This window comes from Apis cerana, linkage group LG9 (genome assembly GCF_029169275.1).
Source record: "Apis cerana isolate GH-2021 linkage group LG9, AcerK_1.0, whole genome shotgun sequence".
NCBI lineage: Eukaryota > Metazoa > Arthropoda > Insecta > Hymenoptera > Apidae > Apis > Apis cerana.
The window spans coordinates 6,223,101-6,233,021 of record NC_083860.1 but is presented as its reverse complement, the minus strand read 5'-3'; the positions used below and the strand labels follow the sequence as shown (position 1 = coordinate 6,233,021).

The window sequence follows — 9,921 nt, the reverse complement described above, 5'->3', positions numbered from 1 at the left end:
GCCACAAGTTAGAATCCACGAGGAACACCGGCCGGCCGGTTGTTACCTATGCTCCTCTCGTTGGGCGGCCCTGTTTCCTGTACCTAGAATTAAAGAATTGACAGTTTGGACGGGGGAGGGGCACAGTGGTGGTCGTTGGACTCGTATAAAAGGTGAAGAGAGGAGGTTGGGAAGAGGAGAGAAAAAAAGAGAGAGTTTATCGTGTATCCTTGGGCGGTATCCTTACTCGAGAGTCGGTATTGTTGGACTTTCGTTTGTTGCGCGGAATTTGGGAGATTTAAAGAAGAGGGATTGCCGGATGGATGGATGGAAGGAAGTAGTGATTCTTGGTTTTTTAAACGTGACTTGGTTTTTAAAGGGTGAAAAGGATTGTTGACGTGCTTGCTTCGTAGTAGAGGAAGGTGAACGAACGAACGAACGAACGGACGGACGGACGGACGGACGGACGAAGGGTGGTTGAGGGTGATATTTTCTCTATGGGAGAGAGTTGGTGCATTGGCTGTTCTCTTTGTGCGCACTACGAAAGTCCCTTTTGCAGTGTCCATTGTTCAGGAGCATCGAAGACGCGAAAGGCTGGAGGATAGAGGAGAGATTCTTGGGGTAAGGGTCGGAGAAGTTTGGCGCAGTTTTTGTTGCTTGCTTTTTCTTTGTTTTCTGTTGGACATGGGGGATGAAAGTTGGACGAAGTTTAGGATATATAGGTATGCCCCTAGGAACGAGCTAGTTTGAGGGATGAATCTGGAGGGGAGAATAAGTAGGATGAGGATTTATTTTAAATAAGGACGATTGCAAGATTATTTATTTGGGATCTCTTGTTCGAGAGTGATCGATGAGGTTTGAACGGGGAAGGAATCGTTTCGATTCGGGTTATCGATGAGAGATTAAAGAGTATCTGGGTGGATTGGATTGGATGGAGACACGGAGGAAGAGATTTCTTCCTCTCTCCTGTTTTTAATGGATATACTTAAAGATGGATGATACTATAGTTTTAATTAATTCGATCGTGATCTGTATGAAGAAAGAGATCTCCAATAAAATGGAAGAGAAATTCTTTCGATAGATTGTTAATGTTAGTTTTGGGGGAAGAACGATTTTAATTACAGATTTGATACATCTTTTATTCTATTTTTAGATGAATTTTATTTATCGATCGGGGAGAATGATTCAAATTAAACATAATTGGAATAGAATTATACTTGAATTTAATTTTAATGAAGCAATCGTTCTAATTATGGTAATTTGTGAATGAAGAAGAGAAGATTATAAACAAGTTTTAGTGTTCTCCTTTTTTCATTTAAAAGAACAATGATTTTAATTGGAGTGAATTTTTAAGCAGGCTTTCCAAAAATTTATAAATGAATTTTATAAGGGAATATCATTTATCTTGAATTTTCTCGATCGAATGATAGAGCAGCAAAATAATAATTTAAATTCTATGCATTATAATCAAGTAATTAAAATGTGATTAAATTTTGTGAAAATTTCAAAATCGATATATTATAAAATAAAATAAAAAAAAAAAATCATTTGTAAAACGTGAGAAGAAACAAGTAATCTGTTTAATGGAATAATAACTTCAATTTAAATAATGTATGCAGTAATTAATTACAAGAAATAGGCATCATCAATTTCAAATCAAGGTAATCGATAGAACAATAAAATAATAATTCAAAAGAAAATCAATATTAAAACTCACAAAAATAAATATACAATTCAAATCTAGACAATTCACAAGAGAGCAAAATCTCAAGAGAGTTCAATTCCCAGAGATTCCATTTCAATATTTCGCCAAAACCTAGTCAAATTATTTATATAAAATTATATACATATTCAAAATCTCAAGAGTGTTCCAATTTCAATATTCAATATTCGCCATTGAATCATTTCAAAATTTCAAAATCTAATCTAAATCTTTCTTAAAAAAAAAAAAAAGCAATTCAAATCCAGATAATTCACGCAGATTCGAAATAATTAAAAATCTCAAAATATAGCGATCAACTCTAATATATATATATATATATTTCCAAATATTTCGCAAATTATTCGTTCAAAAATAAAAACAGGAAAGGAACGAGCACCGAGCTCAAAGGTTTAAAGAAGAACACATCTAATCCGGAGGATTTGCATGGTTGCAGAAGAAGCGGCGCCCTCGATAAATCGGGTTCCTCGACCCGGAAACGGGAGTAGGTGCAGTTGGTACGTGCGTAATACGGCACGAGTATCGTCACATCGATATCCTGATCGGCGCACATGTCCACGCAACGAGGCTAAAGAGAACACCGTCGATGCACAGGTAGGTGTAACATTTGCATCAGTAGACGGAAAGGTTCGCGATCATTGATTAAGAAGGATTTATGGAGTTATGGAATTTAGTTTTACTCGTGTTGGGAGGGTATTCGCGATTCGAGTTCGTGGGGAGAATGAGAACATTCATCATCCTGGGAGTATTGAACGGCTAGGGATTTTATTTTGGTAATTTTTTTCGAGGTTACTCTTTAGAGTGAATTTTCGATGCCTAACTAATCCTGTTAAATATTAAATTGTGAAATAAGGACGATGGCGTAAAATTTTGCCGAAAATGTTCAATTTTGGATTTTCAATATACACGTATAATCTTTTACTCTGCATATTTTTGTATTAAAATATGAAATGAAATGATAATTGAGATGTATGGAAAATATAATTATCTTTGGAGATTGAAAATTCTTGATGGAAAACTGTTGAAAGATAGTAGAAGTAGATAATGCAGTCAAATTGAATAAGCACCCTATTACCATTATTCCAAAATGAAAGTTCTTGCATTTTGCATATCGATAAAATTATCCATTATCGATAATACACTTCAAGAAAAAATTAATTACATGGTTATCGAATTACCATTTCTGATAATATTCTAATTATTAGAAAAATTACCATCTTGTTTTATAATTAATTCTAATTTTATATCTTCAATCTTTTATTTTATATCATCCAATCTTCTGCTTAATTATTTTTCATTAAATTCTTCCCAAAGAATACATATATATATAATTACACAAAAATAATCAAAATACCTAAAGAAATGTATTCCTTTCGAAACGAGCAATGAAATCTCTTTTGCAAAAATCATGTTACACAAAGTATTACAATATCGACCTCCTTTCGGAAATTACCTCGTACATCCTCGCGAAGAGGAAAAGAATTCACTCTATAAAAGTATTATCTCCTTAAACAAGCTTCATCTCGGTGATATTCTCTCGAACTTGGCCCAGGGAGCATTATATCCTCGCCTAGAAAATAGAAGAATCGGTCGCAATAATATCATCGTTACTCGGTCAAACAGGAATTACGATATTCCAAAAAGAAATTTCTTCTTCGACACTTTTTCCGCTTTTCGTTCGTGCTCCCATTCAATTATGCATGTTAATATTCTGCCCAAATTAATCATTAATAGGCGTCGAAATAACAAACGCGCAATCATAAATAACTGATAATAATGATAAATAAATACCGGGATTGTGGATCCAAAGATCGAATTTCATTGGGCCATGGATAATTCATGGACGCGATAAAACAATAGGAATAAACGTGGTTCGATCACACGGAACGAAATTAAAATTATTGTATCCGTGCAATTTCGTTCGTGATGAAAATATCATCGATATTTATTTAAATGCTAATATTCAGAGAGAATATCAATAATTGTTTTCCTTGAAATTTTAAAATTTCACAATGTTAAATTAATTCTTCTTTGAATTTTCTTTGAGAGTCTCGTCTTCTATCTCGATGGAAGAATCTCGATGCGTAATAGTAAATTTCACGCGTAATTTTAATGGCGCAACCAGAAGGTTTCAGAAACAATACATCGACCACAATACATGTACAAGATTCGCGTGCCATATTCCTCTAGTTCTAATTGAGAAACCGCACAAATTCTGGTGTTAAATGACGAATGATATCATCTCACGATATCTCAAATTTTTTTGAACTAGAATTAAGAACGAGATAATTAAATCAGATAATAGAGAAAGCGTAAGAAGAATAAATAATACACATGATCGATCGAATTCCATTCCATTCGCAACTATAATGATCGATACAACAATTCGGAATAAATAATGTACACCGTTGATTTCAATTTCCATTGAAAAGGGAAATCTTTCGCAACGACGATTAACAAGGCGGAATAATAAAGTTTATCAGTGCATATGCGCAGGTCGATAAACCGAAACATCTGTGGAATTTTATTCTGTTCTCGAATGGAACGATTCTCATGGAAGAATCAACGACATTCGCCAATTCAATGGGAAAAGGGCCATTGATCACGATAGCGAACGTCGAGAACACGCGACTTATCGCGTTTGCACGCCTTTTCACGCTTTTGTCCTCGCACGGTCGAACAACCATCACCGTTGCGAGTTAATGAATTCGCGAAATGTGCGTTTGCCAAGGATTTATTTATTTATCCTGCGCTCTGCGCTCAATGGCCACCCCATTATTCCGGCAGAAACAATGGCGTCGCCGTTTCATGGCTGCGCATATTATGCATATGCAGACGTAATATGGTGGAACACAGGGACATCTAGTTATTTGTATTATATTATAGATACGCGTGTCGTGCAACCCACTCGTCTTTTGAATATTCATGCCGCTGGACGAGATGTTGTAAACGAGAGAAAAATGATGATGTATACCGTTACGGGCTTGCGTTGAGAAGTTTAATCTTAAGAAGATTTATTCGAGGTTATATTTCGAGGGGTGTTGAGACGTTTGAATCGTGGTTTCAGCTTGGTTTGCTAAGAGAATTTCGACACGAGAATAAATGGAGGGGAAAAAAGTAAAGAGAGATCAGAACTTTAAGGTTCATTTGAGGTTATGTTCAACAGAAAAATGTTCGAATTACAATGCAGGTTTGTTCGAATAAAAGACTTTAATCTGACCTGTTTTTTGTCAAAGAAAATTTGACGAGAAAATTTGAAGAGAAAATATTTCCAAGAATGTTTCAATTCACAAATTCGATCCCGAATAATCAACTTTTATATCATTTTGACGCTCTCCCCTGCATAATCCTGATGGAGTGGAGGAAGCCTTCTTAAGCCTCGAGGCTTAACTTGGATATTTCTGTCTTACGTCAAAAAGCTAAGTTCCCTGACAAACGTGTCGTAAATTTTATCAATCCTCTTTAACTTCTCCCATCCATAATTCAAGTTTAAAAGCTGGTAACGCCGAAACTTTTTAATGTTCGAGGACAAATACCTAACTAACAAATGGCATCATGATATTTAATCACCTTATAACGACTTTTTTCCAACAAATTTTTTAAATATCCGAGTCAAAGTAAATTTATACAATTATCTACTAAAAGATATCAATTGTTATTTCAAGTATTTCCAATCTGATATTCGTAGATTCAGAAATTTGTTGCAGAGATTTATAAATTTTAACGGGAATAATCAAAAGATACAGGATTCGAATTTAAATCAAACTCTCCTCTCATTTTTGCTTCTCTTAAAGATTAACTCTCGCATCGAGCTTAATTAGCTTTGTCGCTTCATCTTCGATCTCTCGCCAGTCGATTATAGCTTTTTTCCCCTTGGCCATTATTCATTGACTCGAGTTTCTGGAGCAAATATCGAATGGAATTTTTCATCCCATTTTCGATGATGTTTCTGAGCTTTCGTTGTTGATTTTCTGGTTTCGAAATACGATTTCGCATCGAAAAAGCAAATTTTATACCTAATGTAGGAATATTTATTTAAATTTTCATTAAAATAGTTGATCTGATTTTTCTAAAATCATTTATTTTATTCCTCACAGAATATTTCCAATTGTTGTCGTTAAATTTGTTCGAAAGTTTATTCAATTCTTTTATACTTCTCTTCGAATTAATTGTAATTCTGATGGTTAAATTTAAAAAAAAAATTTAACTTTTTCAATTTATCTTTTCTTTCGTTTCATTTCGTTTCCCATTCGCAATCGATTGTTCTTTCTACTTTCAAAATTTTCTCTATTGAAAAAAGTTGTTTTCGCGATGCGAAAAAAAAAAAAAAGAAAATCGTGAACCATTTTTATGCCAGCAAATGTTCGTGCAACGTTGAAACTTGCGCACCAACGTTTTTATCAAATTTTATAAACTCTCTGATTCAATGACGATTCTCGGAATAACGTAGGTATTTTAGAAGAGACAGAGTACAGAATACGTACAAGTAACCGACTCTAACCACTGTAAAGGGAAATGAATCGTTTGTAGTCAAACTCGTGCTGTGAAACGGACGAAATTATATTTTCATGCAATTTCTTAGCGGAATATCTGCAACGATTTATTGAGTTTGACAAGAATTTTGCGAGAAAAATTATTTATTACTAATTCTAACAATTAGTTTATTCGTATTTCTGATTTAATATTCAAAACTTCTTCTTCCTATTAACTTTTCCTATTTAATTATTTTTACACGTGTTTCTTCATTTTCGACATATTCGCAGTATTTTTGTTTTAATTCACTTCCATCGCTCTCTCGTTAAATAATTAAAAGCTTGGAATATTCTTCATCAGAGAAATTTGGTCAATATTTTTCCATTGTCAAAGCACAATTCTTCCTTTCTTTATTTCCAAAGATGTCGTGAAAAAAAAAAAAGAAAAAATATTCCAAAGAACGACGATAGCTTTAATACCATTTTTACGTATATGCAAGTATTCAATTGGTATGGCTGTCTCGCATACATAACTACACCGCTTTGCCAATAGATCCTTCCAATACTTCCTTTATAATACCTTATTATTAGCAGTACGTATGCAATTTATTCATAGAAATTCTATAAATATATATCTATTCGAAACTAACCAACAACCATTTTTCAATCGTTAAAATTACGAATACATATATATGTATATTCTTTTTTTATAAATTTAAATATTTTATTGTTCCAGAAGCATAAAACAATGTATAAATTTTACAACGATCAAACAATGTCGATACCGAATTTTCAATATTTCTCTTCAACACCAATATACTAGTACAATTTATACGAAACTTCTATATGAATTTATACCATGTCAAAAACTCATCACTACCAATAACCATTCCATGCATCAAACGTCCAATCATCAAAATTACAGAAACTCGAAATCCTTTCGAGAACAATTTTCCAATGAATCGATATCAATTTTGCAACGATTATGGAGTATCAATAATATTTCTTGTATAAAGATTTACCATGTTGCAAATTAACGAAAAAGTTTTCAAACCATTGTAAATCTCGATTGTAAACGATCATTTCCACAACGAACGAATCGATCCACCGCAGTATCCACGCTAGCACGATTAGATTCGTGGAATTTATGCAAATAGCCAAATACCAAACTTCCTGTCGTTATAAATTAACTGTAAATACATTAAATTTGCAATTAAATTACAAATTTCCGAATCTCATTATTCGAGTATAGCGATAAAATTCCATAGTAATTTCGCGCAGTTTAAACCCATCACTATCGATCATCTAATAAATCAGCTAATCTTTGATTCACAATATATATTTCTTTTACATTCTCTTCCTTCTTCAATTTCACCCTCATCCACGATACTCTATCAATCACATTTGTTTCTTTTTACGAATGTCTCTACATTTTCATTTTATATTTCTTTTTTTCCCTTGTAATCGTCATACCAGCAAATCTACGGTCTTAACCCTGGAAATAAAAATTTTTATTAGCTACGAAGGGTGGAAATCTCCTAGCTAGAAGCCTATATACAGGATGTCTTTAGAGAATGGATAAAATGTTTTCATAAGCACTGTTTTTCATTGGATTTGTAACATTTAAAAATTATATTTTCTCTCCATTATTTTTTATTGATTTTGAAGAATGCTCCCCAGAAGAGTGATAGAGATAGAATAACAAAAAGAATAATCAAGAAGAATTCATGAAAATTTCTATTCTATCAAGATTTAAATATACTCGAAAAAATATCCTCTTCAGAATATAGAAAAAAGTATAATAAAAAGATTCGAATCCATTTCTATATAAATAAAAAATACGAACAGTACATAATAAATTAACCACCCAATCGATAAAATAACTTGAAATCGAATCTTCCAATATTCATCAAAATCCTTTGCACCCTTTGAACGCAACTAATAATAAAATAACCTCTCTAACAAAGAACTTTATAAAATCAGAACACGAGATCACAGTTAGAATCAGAAATAATCACGAGCTGTAGAACCTCATTCACGAGCATTAATCCAATAGACAAGTTTATTCGAGATGTTTCAACTCTTGCCCCCCCATTTCTTTCGTTCGACTCGCGATGAATTTCCGTTCGAACGAAAATCCCGAGAATCGCGGGGAATTTATTTCGCGGACACCGTGTACATGCCAGGTTTATCCACGACGCCGACGTCGCGACGGGCGCCGATACAGGTCGACCCGTGGCGCCCTTTAATATCGCGAAACGCGGGCCGGGGTGCAGCTGCTCGATGAATAGGCCGTCTGTCTCTCGGCCAACTTCCTCCCCGTCTCTCTCTCTCCGTCCTCCGCGCCTTTCTCCCCATCTCTCTCTCTCTCTCTCTCCTCCATTCGACCCCTCCTTTCTCGTTAAGAAACCGCGGTGAGTTGACTCTGCGTTAAGCGGAGGATACTTTGCTCGTTTCTTTCTCGCCACCTCGAGAAGTTGGCGAATGAAAAAACGACGGAGGGGGAGGAAAGGGGCGCTTTTCTTCCTCCTCTTTCTTTCGCCCTCCTTTTGAGAGGGGAGCCTTTGTCTCCCGCGCCTTTTCGCGCTTCCGGGACGTCGCATCGTCCCATTAAGAGGGGGAGGAGGGGCGAGTCGCGATTTCACGCTGCTGATGTTCCTGAGATTCCGTGCCGGGTTTGCATTCTTAATGATGCTGCGGGATGGGGTGGCGAGACAGGGATGGAATAATTAGGTGAAGGTGATTATTTGAGATTTTTTTTGGGGAGGGGAAGGGAGAGGATGGATTGTGTTTGAAATGTTGTTATATGATTAACGATTATATATAACGCGTATATAATAATTTATTTCTCGAGTTGAAGTTATAAATGTTGTGAATAAATTTCTACGCGTGTATTCAATGTTTCCTGATGAAGTAGTTGGAATTATAAAATAGAGGTCGAATTATTGGTGGTAGGTAAACACGCGCTAAAAGAAAAGAAACAAACGTTATTATTATTACCAACGACAGAATTCGAAATCCCAGAAAGCTTGTACACGTTCATTAGTGCCATCGGCACTCCATTTGAACTTCATTTATCTCCCAATAAAATTCCCCACAATTAAACGATACACACCGCCAAACGCAACGAGTTAAACGGTCTGCCCCACTCGTTAAACCGTCTCGTAAAACATAGCCCACCGCGCCAGAATCTCGACCAGAATCTCTCCGCCAAATCTTCTTACCCTTCAACCACAATTATTCGAGAACCATTCTGCAAAATAGTTCCACTCCATCTCGTCTTCGAACCAAATCAAAATCGGAGGGGAAAAAGAACAAACGGAGAAAAAAATCTAACGAGTCGTCGACTTTCAAATTTTCCCGGGAGGAAAGGATTATCCGGAACTACAGGGAAGGAAGAAACCTACGGAGGAGGATTTCTTTTCAAAGGTTAATGGCTCGGCTCATAACGAGCGGCCAAACTTGTCGGGGAGAGAAGGATACGAGGATTTCTAAAGGCGTGGGTCTCTGATCCACTATGTACACCCCCTTTTCGCCGATTTTAATACCGTTGAACCATCCCTTAATTGCGGGATCGCTTCGCGTTGATTTTCGTCTAAGACGTCTAATTGTTGCGAAGTATTCGCGTGGAAGAATTATTGTAATTGAGCCTCGAATTTGTCTGATTTGGTTATAATATTTTGGTTATTGCGTGGAGATTGTAATTTTATGGGAGTGAATTTTGTAATTTTGTAGATTCTTTAGAGGGTT

The 9,921-nt window shown here is 35.3% G+C and overlaps 1 protein-coding gene across 2 annotated transcripts in view; it reads left to right on the top strand.

Moving 5' to 3' along the window:
* Positions 1-384: 384 nt before the first annotated feature.
* Positions 385-9,921, top strand: part of LOC108003884 (keratin, type I cytoskeletal 10-like) — a 65,838-nt gene continuing 56,301 nt past the window's right edge. The window contains exons 1-2 of one of the 2 annotated variants that reach the window (XM_028664285.2): positions 385-600; positions 2,136-2,293. The gene's annotated coding sequence lies outside the window, so the exon portion shown is untranslated. Of the gene's footprint in view, positions 1,641-2,135; positions 2,294-9,921 lie in introns of both variants that reach the window. The other variant, XM_062079167.1, reaches the window with a different exon arrangement.